At 35.8% G+C, this 16,566-nt stretch overlaps 1 protein-coding gene across 1 annotated transcript in view; it reads left to right on the forward strand.

Moving 5' to 3' along the window:
• Positions 1-16,566, forward strand: part of GPR158 (G protein-coupled receptor 158) — a 422,582-nt gene that overhangs the window by 45,912 nt on the left and 360,104 nt on the right. The window lies entirely within an intron of this gene.

The raw sequence follows: 16,566 nt of genomic DNA on the forward strand, positions 1-16,566 counted from the left end.
AAAATTTGTGTAGAATAACTGTTCGTTTGGGGACTGAAAGAAGGCCAAAACTACAATTACATCTGAAGTTTGACTTTAGTCAAAGCCTGGCCCTATTCTTCAAAATGGGCTGGAAATTTAAAATAGTCCTGAGATGAGAAACCAGTCCCAGGAATGGTCAAATTATGACTGTTTTTATGGAATATGATGCTTATTGAAATATTGGTGGTATTCATTCAGACACACTGCTATCTGCTAGAGGAGCACTAGAGAAAGCATGGTGGGGCAATTTTGAAAACAAGGAGAAAACACTGTGCGGGGTCCTGGAAAGGAATTGTGTATATGTGTGTGTGTATTTGTTCAGTTTTTAGTCCCTATCCATGCTTGATTTGACGATACTCTGGTTAATAGGAAACAGGCATGGGGATCATGCTTCTGGAAATAAGACTATCACTTGTCTTTTGTAGTTTCAGAGAAGGAATATGATGACATACTAGTGATTTCATTTTCAGTAGTCCATTTCCAAGGTCCTCAAACTATGGAACAAACATACAATAAAGTTCTTGATCTTAAATACTTGGGCTAGTCCAACATTGATTCCATGAGTTTGTGAGGAAAGTCAGCTTGCTTTATTTAAAATAGAGGGGATATTTCCACAAATGTAGTCATCTACAACTTTAATTTGAATTTTTGCCATTTGTGAAAGGTGATTGCTTATAGTGTAATTTTTAAGGAAGGAATTTTAAATCAGAAGGAAATTTAGCAATAAGCACTTATTTGTGCCATTACACAAATGCACAGACAGTTGCACAGGTATACATGCATGCATATACATGTATATACGCCATTGAGTGTTTACCATGTATACACCCACCACGCATACTCCTGCCACACACAACCCACATACCCCTGTACTCCCACACTCCCAAATATCTTTTCACTGTTTCTCACATCCGCCATACATTCCACACACACTTCCACCCCGCCACCACACTCTCCACAGCATCCCTCAATCCTCTTGCCCCCAACCTGTAAGAAGCCCCCATAATGCTCCCATATCCCTCTAAATCTATCACATCTCTCCACCATATCCTGATGATCCCCCACTTCATCAATACATTCCCACAGCCCCCACCATTCCCTCACATCCACACACTTCCTCCCCCATCTCCATACACCTCCACAGAGACTGCCATCCACAGTTAATGTTTCTGCCTTGCTAACTCACAAAATTAAGCTCTTCTTTTTGTCTCCTTTAATTGTTCTTAGGGTTTTGAACATTTCTGAGCCTCCACTTCGGATGATTCTGGCATTTCTAAGATGTGAATTTCAATCGCTTGGCTTGGTGAATATCTTTAGCCTGATTATCATCTCCATGCCAAATGTCTAGAGCAATATTGTTCTGTTAGGAGCAGATAGCCACTTAGCGTTGTCTTTTAGCCAGAATGGACTTTTTTCTGCATGGGTGTCATATTGTGGATATTGATCTGTGTGTGTTCATTTCTGTATAGCCTTGTGTTAGTGGTGCTCCTGGGTGGTTCAATAAGCAGTCTGCCTAGAAACAAGGAGATACTTACTTTTCAGTTTGTTACAGTTGCTGCTTGCTTCTAATAATCATGGTGTGGTTTTGTGTCCTTACAGCGCATCTGTTTATTTGACTAGATGGTCATACTGAAAGAACCTCTTTCTCCTTTTGGAAGATTGATTTATTTTCATTGCATCAGGATGATTAATTTTCTGGGTTTTGTGTCTTTTTAAAGCTTTGAAATAAACTAGGTTATTTCAAGATAAAATATCCTCTATTCTGATTAACAAAGTTTAGGTTGAAATTTATAACTTTTGGGATTATATATGGGAACATTATATTTATTACATTCCTACTCAAAAAAGTGGAAAAAATATTCTACAATTTCATTTGAAAATATTGTAGAAAGAGGCTGAGTGATCAAAAAGTAATATCAAAACAATGGATCTACAGAGTGTATGTTCAACTTGCACTCTGTCATTCTCGCCCCCTTTCATTGCCCAGGTACTGGAGTTGGGAAGAAAGAATCTTTGTGTCGTGGGCTATGCTCAGGAGGCCCTCATGGGGTGGTCTTCCCTGCACAGGTCTGTCCTGGAACTCTTCACACATTGTATTGGGCTTCTCTAAGGTCGTATAGTTTGTGCTGGTCACTCTAGGTACCTGCAACAGTTTTGGACCACATCCTCAGTGTAGTTACTGGGAATAGTCTTTCAATTCCTTTCCCATAGGGATGTGAGTTAGAGATTAGAAACTGGCTTCGCTGGAGGTTTTTACTGCTTGGGAAAACAGAAAGAAACATGTCTCACTTGTGGCATTTTTCATGTGTTCTGGCTCTACTTTATTCTTTGTAACAACCCCTCTGTTACCATCCCAAGGATCGCTGTGTAAACTGGCTTATTTTGGGAAGCACTTAACATCCACATTTGTAGGATGTAGGGTCCTGTCTTTATGAATGTCCACATCATTAGAAATAAAGACACTCATCTTGGTTTACAGTGGGTTTTATCTTGCTAATATTTAACATTCTTCTCCAGTAAACAATAGAGAAAGTTACAAATTTCAAAGTTATAAATGAGGCAAACTTTTCACTGTAAAAATTTTTCTAGCAATGTTGGAAAACTTTCCAGCCTCTAGGGTATGTACAACCAAAATATCAGGTCTGACGTTGGAAACAGATAAGTGATATGGAACCAATGACAAAAGCCTCAGGAGCATTTTAGAAAGGCATGGAATGGTTTGTGAAGAAAATAATCTCTCAGTGAGTTTAGGTCTTCACAAGGTCTAGGAGGCCACTAAGCATTTTTTGAAGGACATGTCTTAGTAACTAATCTAGATTACTGTAAAATAGATTTGGTCAGTTTTCACATCCTCTCCTACAGAATGGTTTAAACATAAAATTAATTCATATTAATTTTTGTTTTAAATATTTTCTTTTGCTTGTTTGAAGTGTAAAAAAACCATTGTTTGAAGTAGGAAATATTAGGAGAGTATCCTGGAAACTTTTTGGTTATATTCCATTAGTAAATACCTTTTAAACATCAGTCCAAGGTATATATATATTTTAAATTTAGAGTGTATATATATCTTTTGTTATATTTTTATGTTAAGTATATTATAAATCAGAAAATTTCACAAGGTTGAGATGAAGATGAAATAATATTTTAATATAAACTATATTACTTTGTTAAAAGAATTATATATTTATAGCAATATAATTGATTCATAATTTTATAAAATTTTTAGTGAGACTGTTATGATTATGTCATAATTTTTGAAAATCTTAGTTTAATACTTAGTAATGCAGTGATTCAGAGGTCTCTAAGTTCACTTTATTTTTATGCTTAGTTTTAATATCTGTCATGGTTGAAAAAGATTCCTCACAAGGAGAAATCAGTCCAAATTGAAGTAATAAATTGTCAACTATGTTTGCTACCAATTTTTGCAGAGGTTTTCTTTACAGAGATACAGCTGGCAATTCTGCATCTTACTTGATGTCAATTGGTCCTTGCAAACTAATTCGAAACCTGGTCATTTTAATATTTTAAAGGAATCGGTTAAAAACCCACTGAATCTCTTCATGTTAAATATATTAAAGCAGACTAGGACATTTTATTTCCAAGTTTAAACTGTAGAGGTGTGTGAATACTTATAGGTTTTGGCAACAAAAACCACTTAACACTGAAAACATTTTCAAATATCCATTTTCAAAATGCTCACTTGAAAAGACTTTCTCATGGATTGTTAAAATGGCTTTGAAGGAATGGTTTTTGTTGTTGTTGTTTTTTAAATACCTGTTTCATAGACACTATTGATAACCAACCACTTGCCATCCCAGAACAGATCAGCAGATTTGGAACATTTGCCTTTTTTTTTTTTTTTTTTTTGTATAAAGCAATGTATAACCCATCTTTAAGCTCAGAAGTGAGCAGTTCATTTTGAAATAATCAGAGAATCTTTATGGGGGAAGATTTTCTGGGTCACACAGCATCTCATGAAGAATCATAAATACTTTATACTTTAAAACAATACACTCTGAAAATGCATCTAAATGGCCAAATATAAAGGCAATAAATGGAAAATTGAAGCAAATGAAGGAACCCAGTGACCAGTGTCAATGTTAATGTTTTTCTGTCTTGAAACTCCCAGTTTTCCTTCAGGATGTCTCAAGTGCATTCTCAGATGTGTGATCATGTAAAGTATAGATTGAATGAGGGCATTAATATTAATCCAAGTCCTACATAAAACAAGGCTTAACAGCTTATGTTTCTTTTATTAAAAAGTTAAATGTAAACAGAAGTTCTAGTATTTTCTTTTTGCATGCCAATTAAAGTCGTGTTTATTCTGCTTTGGAGACCACTTTTTGAAGATATCAGATTCACTGGAGTGGTTGTGTTATCACCCCAGTCATTGGTCTTATATTGCTCTAAGACAGTTTCCCATATCTCCTCTTTTCTATGGAATGTATTGGGTGAAAATCTATTTGTAATTCTTTACTACTACATTAGATGTAGTTTAATGAATCTCTAAAGATAAATTTTAAAGAAGGCTAAAAAGGTAAGAAAACGTATCATTTGGTATATGAGAAGAGGAATAGAATGCAAAGATTCAAAGAAAGCAGAAAAACCCTCTTACATACCAAATGTAACTTACTAATTTGACTACAGTGGGTTTAGAGTACTTTTCTAGAGATCTTTCATTTAGTTTAACTTTTCATTTACTGAATCACTTAGAAATAGCTATGTGTCAGTTCCATCTTGTGGCTGCTATCTCACCATTGCTCTTCTTTTCTCCAGAAAGTTTCTGTTTAACAAATACTATTGTTCACCTATCTCTAGAGCCATGCTGTCTAGTATGATAGCCACTAGCCACACGTTGCTTCTGAAGTTTAAACCAATTAAACAAAATCAAAAAAGGAAGTTTCTGGCCTCACTAACCTGATTTCAAGCATTTAATAGCCCATGTAACTAGTGGCTACCATGTTGAAAAGTGCAGTGGACTGCTCTGCTGTAGGATATAGTCTAGCTTATAGTGTAGTCAAGCCACACAGGCTTTTTAAAACTTTCAAATCCCTGAGTTTCCTTGTACACTTGTCAGTAACATTGCCTTAAAATTCACTGAGGGACATTTAAGAACAAACTTAAAATGAATTTTGGCTTATGCAATCTTCTTATGATTTGTATTAGTGCAATTGAAACTAAGTAATGAGAATGTTGCAAACTATTTTTAATGCCATTATTTCACACTGGAAACTGTAATAGTCTTACAGTAAGTGAGGAGTAAACACTGGTAATCACTGTGGATATTTACATTTTAGTTGTATTTGTAGCACAACTTTTCTCCTATTACTAGTGTGAAATGTGGTTATTTAATATAAAGTCACACTCCTTTTGGAATGTAGGACAATGATCAGGTGTTCATTTGTACCTAGAAACAGTACCTGACACTGTTGAATTAATGGAGATAATTTGCTGTTGTTAGATGGCCTCCCTCTAATGCATGGCCATCGCTTTTGACCAATTGCCCAAAATAAAATTAAACAAAATGTTTTTTGTAGTAGTTGCCTTTCAGGTATTTGAAGACTGCTGTTAGCTACCTTCTAAGTCTTCTTTCCTCTAGGCTAATCCTCTGTTTCAGTCACGCATCCCTGCTTTACCAGGCTTAGCCAAAGGAGGCCATATCACCACTGTATGGATGCATATTTGTTTTTGGAGTTCTAAAGCCTATCTCATTTGATTTTGTTACAGTCTTTCTTTTTAAAATTAATAGAAACCGATGGTATTTTTCTGAGTTTTCCACTATGCTCTCGAGGGTTATTTGGAATAGAGATTCTCGAATTGTTTCAAAGCTAGGGTTAGAAATCACTGTGCTAAAACCACTGAGCTGGGGAGCCTAATAAGTCAGTTAAGGACAAGCTGGCTGTTTTAGATGTTCCCAGCAACTGAGCCAAGCGTTCACCAGTGGCTATCGCCATCTTGTGGTTGGGGGAAAGAGAGAGAGAAAATCTGTAGTAGGAAATTAAGTGACATTAAACTATTTCTTTGTTGTCTAGTCATCTCTTTTACTATTAAAATACAATACATCTTTCCCTGTGTACAGTTTCAAGCTATTTGTATGTTGTATTCTGGTTAAATACTAAACCACTGTTTCCATTACTGTCTCATGCAACCCAGTTCTGACTTTAGTCTATTCACATATAATTAGGTGTACTAGGCTTCTCTCTTTGAGGACAGTTTACAAGTTTGCTGAACTATTATTCTTAGTAATTTTTCTTATTATTATTATGGTTAATAAGGTATAGGCTATTTTTTCCATGGGATACCTTTTATAACATTATTTCAAATTCATTATTTTAGGTCCTAGGGATACAGTGGTGAATAAGACAGAGGAAATTTATAATTTAAAAGATATCATTGCATTCTAGAGGGAACCAGAGAACTTAGAAATATACCAATTGACTTTAACTTTTTTATGTACTAAATTTTCTGGGTGATATGTACTAAAATATCGTATATTAATTTCTGAGACACAAGACTAGTCATAAAAGAGAAGTCTTCACACATATTTAAGAAGTGCAGGAATTTATTTATTGGATTGGCAAGCAGTAAAAAAGAATTGTGCTCAATGTTGGTGAGGATATTTAATGTGATATTGGTAGGAATGCAAATGTTTATAAATTTTTTGACAATATGGTAAAAATGTGTCATCATTAAAAATGCATACTTCTTTGTTCTACCTGTTTTTTCTCTACTTCTACTTTAAATAATTTAAGCCTGGGGAACATAGCGAGACCCTGTCGCTACAAAAAAATTTTTAAAAATTAGCAAGGCTTAGTGGCACATGCCTGTAGTTCCAGCTACTCAGGAGGCTGAGGCAGGAAGATCTTTTGAGCCCAGAAGTTCGAGGCTGCAGTGAGTTATGATTGTGCCCCTGCACTTCAGCCTGGGCAATAGAGTGAGACCTCATTTCTAAAAAAAATAATTTAAGAAAACATTAGAAAATTCTAAAATATATAAATATAATTCTAAAATATAATTCATAAATATATATGTACTAGACTACTTATCACAGTATTACATATTGTAGCAAAAATTTAGAAACAAATGCATAATAAAGAATTGGGTAAGTGACTTACAATGCATCCAAATAATATCATACCATTGTGCTACTTAAAATGAATACTATTCATTCATTGATGTAGAATGATGTTCATTATATATATTAAAGAAAATAAACAGGTTCTCCAGTATGGTTTAAGGATTAGTAAGCATTTGGGGATATAGAGAAAAGTGACGATTGTAAGAAAGGCTTTCTGGCATGTATGGAGTAGATGAGTAGAGGCTTGGTAAGAAGCAGCCAATGTTTTTTTACCCCTGAATGTGAGCCCCTTTAGTTTTGAGAAGTGAAATTTATTACTGTGGAAATGTGTACAAGATGATTTGTAGGCCGGGCGTGGTGGCTCACGCCTGTAATCCCAGCACTTTGGGAGGCCAAGGCGGACGGATCACGAGGTCAGGAGATGGAGACCATCCTGGCTAACACGGTGAAACCCCGTCTCTACTAAAAAAAAAAATACAAAAAATTATTCGGTTGTGGTGGCAGGTGCCTAAAATCCCAGCTACTCGGGAGGCTGAGGTAGCAGAATGGTATGAACCCCGGAGGCGGGGTTTACAGTGAGCTGAGATCGTGCCACTGCACTCCAGCCTGGGCGACAGAGCGAGACTCAATCTCAAAAAAAAAAAAAAAAAAAAAAGATGATTTGTATAAGCTAGCTCGCAGTTTGTAAAAGGAAGGTAGATTAAAGGCAAGAGAGCATATGCAACCTCAAAAGAAAAATCTGTCTATCTTATAAATGTTGGTGGTGTCTCTATCTAGAACTTGTATGGAGTTGGGAAGAAGACGATGGAGAAAGACAATTTGAAGAACCTTGAGCATACCTGTGAGGAGGTGGCAGATTCATCGCTATATTTAGGGACTCCCTTTTCCTTTGTGGATCATAGGGAGGATTGCTAACGCAAATAACCCCAAAATTGAAGGTTACAGTAGGAAGTGGATGGATTCACAGTAAAGACTGGATAAATTTTACTTTTTCTGTTGTTTCAACTCAATAGATTTTTATCAAAATCTAAAAATCTTCTTATTAATTTTAACACTAACGATGGCTGCAACTACTTGGTAGTGCTTGGTTTGGGTCAAGAATTGGTCTTTGTGCTTTATATGCATTTCTTTAATCTTTAAAGCCTCTATTTTACTGATGAGAAAGCTAGGCCAAGACAGGTTAAATAACTTATTTATAATCATACAAATAGTATTTGGTAAAACTGGGATCAGAATCCAGATTTATCTGATTCTAGGCCTATTTTTGTTTTACTACAATCATATCCTTCTTATTTTCTAGGAAACATGTAACCAGATGAGTTCATTTAGGATTAGACATGAGGATGTATGGGGTATTTTAGATTACAAACTACATTTAACCTTGGAAATTGGGTAGGAGAGATGATGGGATATTATCCTGTACCAGGTGTCACTTTAGACATGGTGCTTTGGCATTTCATAAAGTAATTGCTGTGAAAATCCAGCATCCTTCTCAGTAGGAGAGGAATTGAAGTTCCCATAGGCCCTGGATTTGTTTAAGTCTAAGGCCATATATTAGGAAGTGATTGAATGGACTGATATGAACTTTCAGTGAAGGTTATGGTCGTTTGTTATAGGGCTTTATGTGGGGCTTTGTGCTTGCCAGAATGTTCATCTATTCTTTGAATAATGATATAGAAGACACATAGTTAAGAATAACAAATTCATTCAAAGTTAAAGTCAGTGACTAAAAAGATATTGCGGGGTAGAGAAATGGACAACTGCATCACAATGAAAGTTAATCAGAACAAAGATAAGATCCTGAATGTGAATCAAAATTCCTATCTTTCTGATCATAGGAAGAATGATGTGGTTTGGTTTGATCACATGTGAATGATATTGGGGAGGATAATTGAAAGTTGAAAATAAGTCAACAGTATGGTGTGGCTGCAGAACCATAGCAAAAGCCAACATAGTCTGAGGTTGTTCTCTAGATCTGGAGAGGCTTATATTTCAACTGTATTCAGAACTTAGCAGAAAATACCTAAAATGGTATGACAGTTTTCAGTTCTCATACATTAAAATGTGTGTAGATAAAGTGGAAACACTCCAGAAGAGAAAATTTGTATTACGAAGGACTTTGAAACCTTACTTTTTGAAGAATCAAAGAAATTGAGAATGTTTTTCCAGGAAATAGAAGACTCGTGGGTGATCTGATAACTGTCTTCAAATATCAAAATAGCTATTATATGGATATTTTTACTTTTTCTCAAGGAATACAGGGGCTAGTCTGTGACTTATTGGTAAAACAACAGGAACTGCAGAAGGCTCTGTTTACCTCAATGTAACTGGAACTTTTTAATAATCAGAATTTTTAAAAAATGAAAAAGGCACATTTTAAAATAGTAGATTATAAATTTGAATGTCACGGTTATTCAGTCACACCTTGCAGGGATGACCACCTGGAGAGGATGTTGTAGACCTTGGTATTTTCAACAGTGAAAGGTACCACATGACAATTTTGTGGAGCTCATTAAAACTGCATTTGATATTGGCTATATGTTTGGACTAGATACCTCTAAATTTTTCTGTAGTGTTAAGATTTTATACCTAGTGTACTCTAAAGGGAACCGCTAAAAGATGTTTCCATCCGAAAGAATACTCTCATTGTCCTTGTACTGGTAATACTTTAAATTCTCACTTTATATGTGCTTGTGCTTGCCAAAGGTGAGATTTTCTGATTTTTCTCTGTGATAATGATAAAGCAAACTATTATTCAGCATTGCCACGTTCATTCAAGCTAGCTTATAGGAGTTGATGTCCAGTTACCCCTTAAGCACTTTTAGGTTGTTATTGCAAGACTGATACATTTTGATGAAAGTGAGATGAAAAAGCCAAAAAATGTTTAGCTGACCTTCGATTGCAAATCTGGGATAATCTGAGCCAGAAAGGAGGCAATATTATAGGAAGCACCATTGATTTTTAAAAATAATCTAATTTGCCTCTTCTGCTTATCAAGGAATCAGATACTTTAGAGTAGGAGATAAATCAATTTTCCAGCTAGAATGGGGTCATGGTGTTTGGAGTCTGCTCCTGAATGACACTGCTTTTATACAATCTATGTCACTGGATTGTGTCCCCAACTTCCTTGAATCTGTTGCTCTAATGTTAGGACCTTTGAAATATTTGAATTAGAATGTACAAAGGAGAGAGCTACCTGACCATCCAAGGTGAATAGACTGCCTCTCTCTCTGTACACGTTATCTGGGCATCAATTAAAAGGCTGGTGTTAATGGAAGGGACCTACTCCTAGTAGAGAATTAGAACACAAATCGGAATGTGGGAATATAACAGAGGTGAATATGGAGGATGGCAGCTTACCATGCACAGGGATGAAAAGAGGATTCAGAGGATTCACTACATTTATGATAATATATTATTCTAAATTGTAATATGAAAATATATGTTATGGACTCTAACCCTTGCTAAATACAAACATGTAAAATGCTTTGAAGCTTCTCTGTGACCTCGGGATCAGAGTGAGGCTGAGTTTGAAGGTGGGTGATCTGCAGCATATGCAGGGCAGGGCAAGAGTAGGCTGGGGCGAGAGAATTGGCTTGCATACACCAAAGGATGTGAACTCAAAGTACCAGACTTTCTTGATCTTTTCAATTCAGTGGGAGAACATCTGATGAAATATGAAGTTAGTGAACAGATTTGGAATATGTAGCTAAATTTATAATGGAGCCAATCAGGGGGAAAAAAACCTACCTATTAAACCTTTGCTTTTGTCATATTCAGTAGCGGAAAAATTGCTACTTGTCCAATTCTAGATATGAGAGGCAGTCAGAATATACAGTGAGTGCCTGAGGGTGACTTTTTGGGGGTTAAATATAGCTTTGCATCATTAACTTATGTGGGAAAAAAATCCCATTATGACAGCAAATCAGATCTAATCTGGCACTCCCTCTGCTACAATTACATAAAATATGGTGGAAAGTTGTCAAAGCTTTCAGTGAGAAATGAGGCTACTGATGCTTGGCAGCCCCCTTTTTGAGCAAGTGAAGAATCATGTTGCTTAGCTACAGCCCTTGGCTGATTTAGAGAGCTTTAACTGACTGTATTATACAAGAATTAAACTCTGTTCCTTGATATCTTCTTTTTCTAAGATGAAAGGCCTTATTTACCACCTTCTTATTTTGTTGGTATCTTCACCAAGATGTTTACGTGTATTCATCCAGGACAGGTTTCGATTCATCATTGTTTTTCCCTCCCCAAGGGCCTATAGATTGAGAGAGAACAAGTGGGTGTTGATGATACAAGCAGAACATGAAGTATTGAGATCACTTGAAAACGCTTTTGTCCTCAAAGTAATGTACAAGTGTCTATTGCAAATTATTTTTGTCATTTGAAGCCATTGTTTTTTGCCCCCCTCTTCTTTTAGCTTATTCATAGTTTGGGTTACTATTGTCTCTAAAATGCACAAGATTTTTGTATTTTAAAATATAAGCTCACACGTAGGTGTATGGAAAGTGGTAGGGAAGAGTGAATGTAATTGATGAAACAAATAAGAGTAAGGCTGGAAATGGAACAAAAGACCATTGAAAACAGAAGAATTAAGGAGAAAAAACAAACTGCAAATGGAGAATATTTAGAGCAGTTATTGTGCATGAAGTAGAAAAGTGTGTAAAGGGGAAATCGTTAGATGATCAGAGCCCATTTAGTGGGATAAACATGCTCAGAGGGACTTGTAAGTCTGGAGGAGGATTTTGGTCCATGCGCTGTCTCCAGAAAGGAATATCTTTATTCTAAATATGTGGGTATCCACTTCATTTTTATAGCTCTTCAGGAAAGAGGGCTGTCCCTCAGCAGTGCTTTCTATTATCTTACCATAATTATCTGTAATGAAGTGAAGCCATGACCTAATCTTGATTGTGTAATTATTTCCATAGATTTTATTATTGGCTTGTCAGTACAGTCTTTGTTTTATGCATGCAAAAGCAGTTTCTTTTTTTTTTCCCTGCTGGTGGTTACAATTTCATGATCACCTGGAGGAGATTCTATTGAGTTGATTCTATATTTACATTTGGAAATAGGATAATGGACAACTGTCTCTGTAGGCTTGGCCCCATTGCAATTCTAGATCTGTTGAATACCAGGATTTATAGGTGTACAAACGGAGCAACCCTGCTTATGGGCTATGCTTTTATGCTTGTCTGCAAATCATCTTTGTCTGCCACTTTTTAAAATATGTCTGTATAATGCAGTCATTTTCAAAGTGTGGTCCTGGGACCCCTGGGGGTCCTCAAGACCCTTTCAAGGGAGTCTATGAAGTTAAAAGTATTTTCATAGTAATTCAGAGCCATTATTTGCCTTTGGAACTCTCCATTCTCTTATGAGTATCCCGAGGTTATACAAGATGTGATATAGAAACAGATTAAATGCAGAAAGAGAGAGAGGAGAATCCAGTTGTCTTGTAGTAAGTCTAACATTAAAGAGATTTGCAGAAATGTGAAACAATGACCCTCTTCTTGCTAAATATTTTTTATTTTGGAAAATATAGTTTTTTTCATAAATATGTTACTTATGTTAATATATTTGTTTTATTGATTTTAAATGAATTAATACATATTTTGGAATTTTATCAGTTTCAATATATTAGATGGTAAATATCAATGGACATAACCCCCATAAATCAAAGCTCTTTGGGATACTCAGTAATTTTCAAGAGTGTAAAGGGGTCCCAAGACTGAAATGTGTGAGAGGTGCACTCATCAGCTACTGCATGATTTCTGACCTTAATTCCACTTCCTGGTTTCTGGACTCTCTCTCTCTTCCTTACTTCTGTGATTCGACTGGCAGACTTTTATAACTCAGTTGTTCCCCTCTGCCTTCCCTCCTGATCATTTCAGCCTTAGACCCCGCTGAATTCTCAGCCCAGTGTCATTAGAATTGGTGATGACACAAGCACGGTAATCACATTAATTAAAAGAGCAATCTATCCAAATTAACATTTCACATATTAGTTTGATGCGTATTTCTAACTATAGTGAGTGCATTATGGGTAAGAATGTTCATTTATTATTTCACTTATATAGCTTAAGTGAAAACCACACTTTTAGGATTTTTATTTTGACTTCGTTTTCTTAAACAATCTTGACCAAAATGCCAAAGGATGGAATATTCTGTATTTTACTCTTCAAATTTTTCATATTGGGATTTTAAATCTAAATTGAAAATCATTTACATGCCAAGGTATTAGAACTATATAGAATTCTGCAGCCCTAAGTGTATATGAAGACCAATTTGTTTGTCTGAGTAGTGCTGATTGTTAATAATTTTAGTATTTGGTTACCAGTTAGATGGCTTATTCAAGTAATACCTCAAAAGTTTTTTTCTGAAGATTGGTCTGAAATTGTACACTGATCATTTGGTAAGCTGGCCATCTGCTAATTAATTTTAATTTGTAAGTAGCAGATTGTGAATTCAGTAAGCATCATTTTTTTGTATATAGCATCAAGATATTCTTAGGACCAAACGAGTACCATATATATGCAAAATGAAAAGTGAATTTGGGCTTTTTGTTCCTTTGTTGAAATAGTTCAGAGATTCCAGAATTCTTTTTTATCCAAGTTTTTCACAGGGTTCTCTTTAAATAGGTAAAATAATTTATTGCCCCCTGTGTAATGATATTTTGTTACCCTTGCCACAAGAAGGTATGTGTTGAAGCTGAGCTTGAGTTAGGGAGTGGCAATGAGTAGAAATGAAATCCTACATCTTTTCTCTTTGGTCAGAATTGAATAGATTTTAAATTACAAAAGTGCTTGATAGTCTGGTCTTTTTGGTGGCAATGTGTTAGGTGTTCTCTTTCCTTCTACATTAGCCACTTGTGATGTAAATTTTACTTCAGTATCTCATGAATCTATTTTCTTCTCTTATTCTTACTACATCTTAGTTCTATTCCATGATGTTTTGATATGCTTAGGAAAGTGATTACAATAATCTAGTAAAGTAACATATCTATCTTCTCACATGGTTATTTCTCTTCTTCCTTTTTTTTTTTTTTTAATGGCAAGAGCACCTGAAATCTGTCTGCTCTTAGCTTGCTTGTAGTTCTGCAATACTATCTGTTTTCAGTTTTCTTCCTCTTCAGTTCATCATTCATCGGGCAGTGTATTTTTCTAGAGATAGTATTGCATAGTAGTTAAAAGTGCTTGTTTTTGATTCAAACCACCCATATTTCTTAACCTTTTTATGTCTCAAATTTCTGTAAAATGAGGACTTTTTTTTTTTTTAGCCTATGTAAAGTGTTTTGCACAGTAATTTTTTTTTTTTTTTTTTTTTTTTTTTTTTTTGAGACGGAGTATCTCTCTGTCATCCAGGCTGGAGTGCAGTGGCAAGATCTCAGTTAACTGCAAGTTCTACCTCCCGGGTTCACGCCATTCTCCTGCCTCAGCCTCCCAAGTAGCTGGGACTACAGGTGCCTGCCACCATGCCCAGCTAATTTTTTGTGTTTTTTAGTAGAGATGGGGTTTCATCATGTTAGCCAGGATGGTCTCGATCTTCTGACCTTGTGATCTGCCCGCCTCAGCCTCCCAAAGTCCTGGGATTACAGGCGTGAGCCACTGCACCTGGCCTGCACACTACATTCTTCATAAATGTTAGCCAACCTCCATAGCACTTTGTATGCTTGCAGTTATTATTTATAATTGTTTGTTTGTATCGATCTTCTATGCTAGACTGTAAGCTCCATGAGGGCAGAAACCAAATTAGTGTCATTCACCACTGTCTCAAGTGCCATAACCATGTTTATAATAAAGGCATTTAAAAAGTATTTGTAGTTTGCTTTCAAAAATCTAAATTTTGGCCGGTCGTGGTGGCTCACACCTGTAATGCCAGCACTTTGGGAGGCCAAGACGGGCTGATCATGAGCTCAGGAGATCGAGACCATCCTGGCTAACATGGTGAAACCCCGTCTCTACTAAAAATACAAAAAGAAATTAGCTGGGCGTGGTGGCATGCGCCTGTAGTCCCAGCTACTTGGGAGGCTGAGGCGGGAGAATGGCATGAACCCGGGAGGCGGAGCTTGCAGTGAGCCGAGATTGCACCACTGCACTCCAGCCTGGGCGACAGAGTGAGACTCCGTCTCAAAAAATAAAAAAAATAAAAAAATAAATTTCTTCTCATTCTGCAATACCCAACCACTTGCCTTCCATGATTCTACCATGCTTTTTCATGTCTCCATGGATTTCTTTGCACATGCTGTTCCTTTGGAATAACATACTATTTCCCACTTTGGCCACCTGATCGATTCATGCTTATCCTTTGAGTCCTAGAGTTGCTCTCGGTGAGCCTTTAGCAGCCTATTCTCCACTTCAGGCAGAAGATTGTTTTCTCCTATGTGCCACTGTAGTACATTGTACATGTTTCTACTGTAACACCTAGAATGCTGTACTGAAATTATTTGGTTGCTATTAATTACAATAACTACATTTATTGGATGCCTTTCCTTTCACTTTGTCAAATGTGTATGCATGAGTATTCATACAAATGTATATAAATGTATATGAAGTTGTATTTAATCTTCAAAGACATCCTAGAAAATATGTATTATTCTAATTTTACAGCTGAGGAAACTGAGACTCAGAAATTTTAAGAAATTAATGTAGATTACCTATCAATTAATAATCCGGAGTGATCGATTGCTAATGCAAGAGTAGCTTGGGGCAAGGGCTATGACCTGCTTGCACATCTCATTGGTAAGGCTGTTGTGGTGGTTTAAGTTCATGGTTGCTAGTTTCATCACTAATTTATCTTAAGACCCATAAGAAAGATTTAGATGAATTCTATAGTTTGCCAGGTAATCTCATCTTCCTTCAGGAATGGAAAATTCCAGATAGAACCTGGTTATTCATGAAACTCTTCCTAGTATCTGAAAATCTTCTTGGATGTTTAGATTCTAAGTCTAACTTTAATTTGTTTTATGTTTTACTTCATTAACTCATTTCATTGCAAGCAGTCCTAATTAAAAATGAATAGAGGTTGAATTAAAATGAATACTTTTAATTCCTATTAGGGAATGTTTATCATCATACATACTATAATCAACTATTATTTTTAGAATCAAATAAAAACTGCATATGCCATAATGACTCAGTTATGTGCTTTAGTTTCTTTTGTTTTTCATTTGTGATAGATGAATTTTATAAAAAGGGTGTGCAGAATTTAGAGTAGGTGGCTCTTCAAATTGACTAGTGATTATTCTTATTCACCATTGTCATGTATTTTTGTCATTTATCTAGATTTGAAAGAATGAACAGGCACATGATACCTTTTAAAGCTGCATCTCTCTCTGACAAACAGTGAGTTTTGCTCACTACTACTCAGCTAAATCCATATAAATCCTTCTCCACAACCAAACCACTAAATTAAAAATTAGATTATGTTCTCAACATCAAATTTTACAGTATATCTACATGTAAATGTAA

Source organism: Pan paniscus, chromosome 8 (genome assembly GCF_029289425.2).
Source record: "Pan paniscus chromosome 8, NHGRI_mPanPan1-v2.0_pri, whole genome shotgun sequence".
Taxonomy (NCBI): Eukaryota; Metazoa; Chordata; class Mammalia; order Primates; family Hominidae; genus Pan; species Pan paniscus.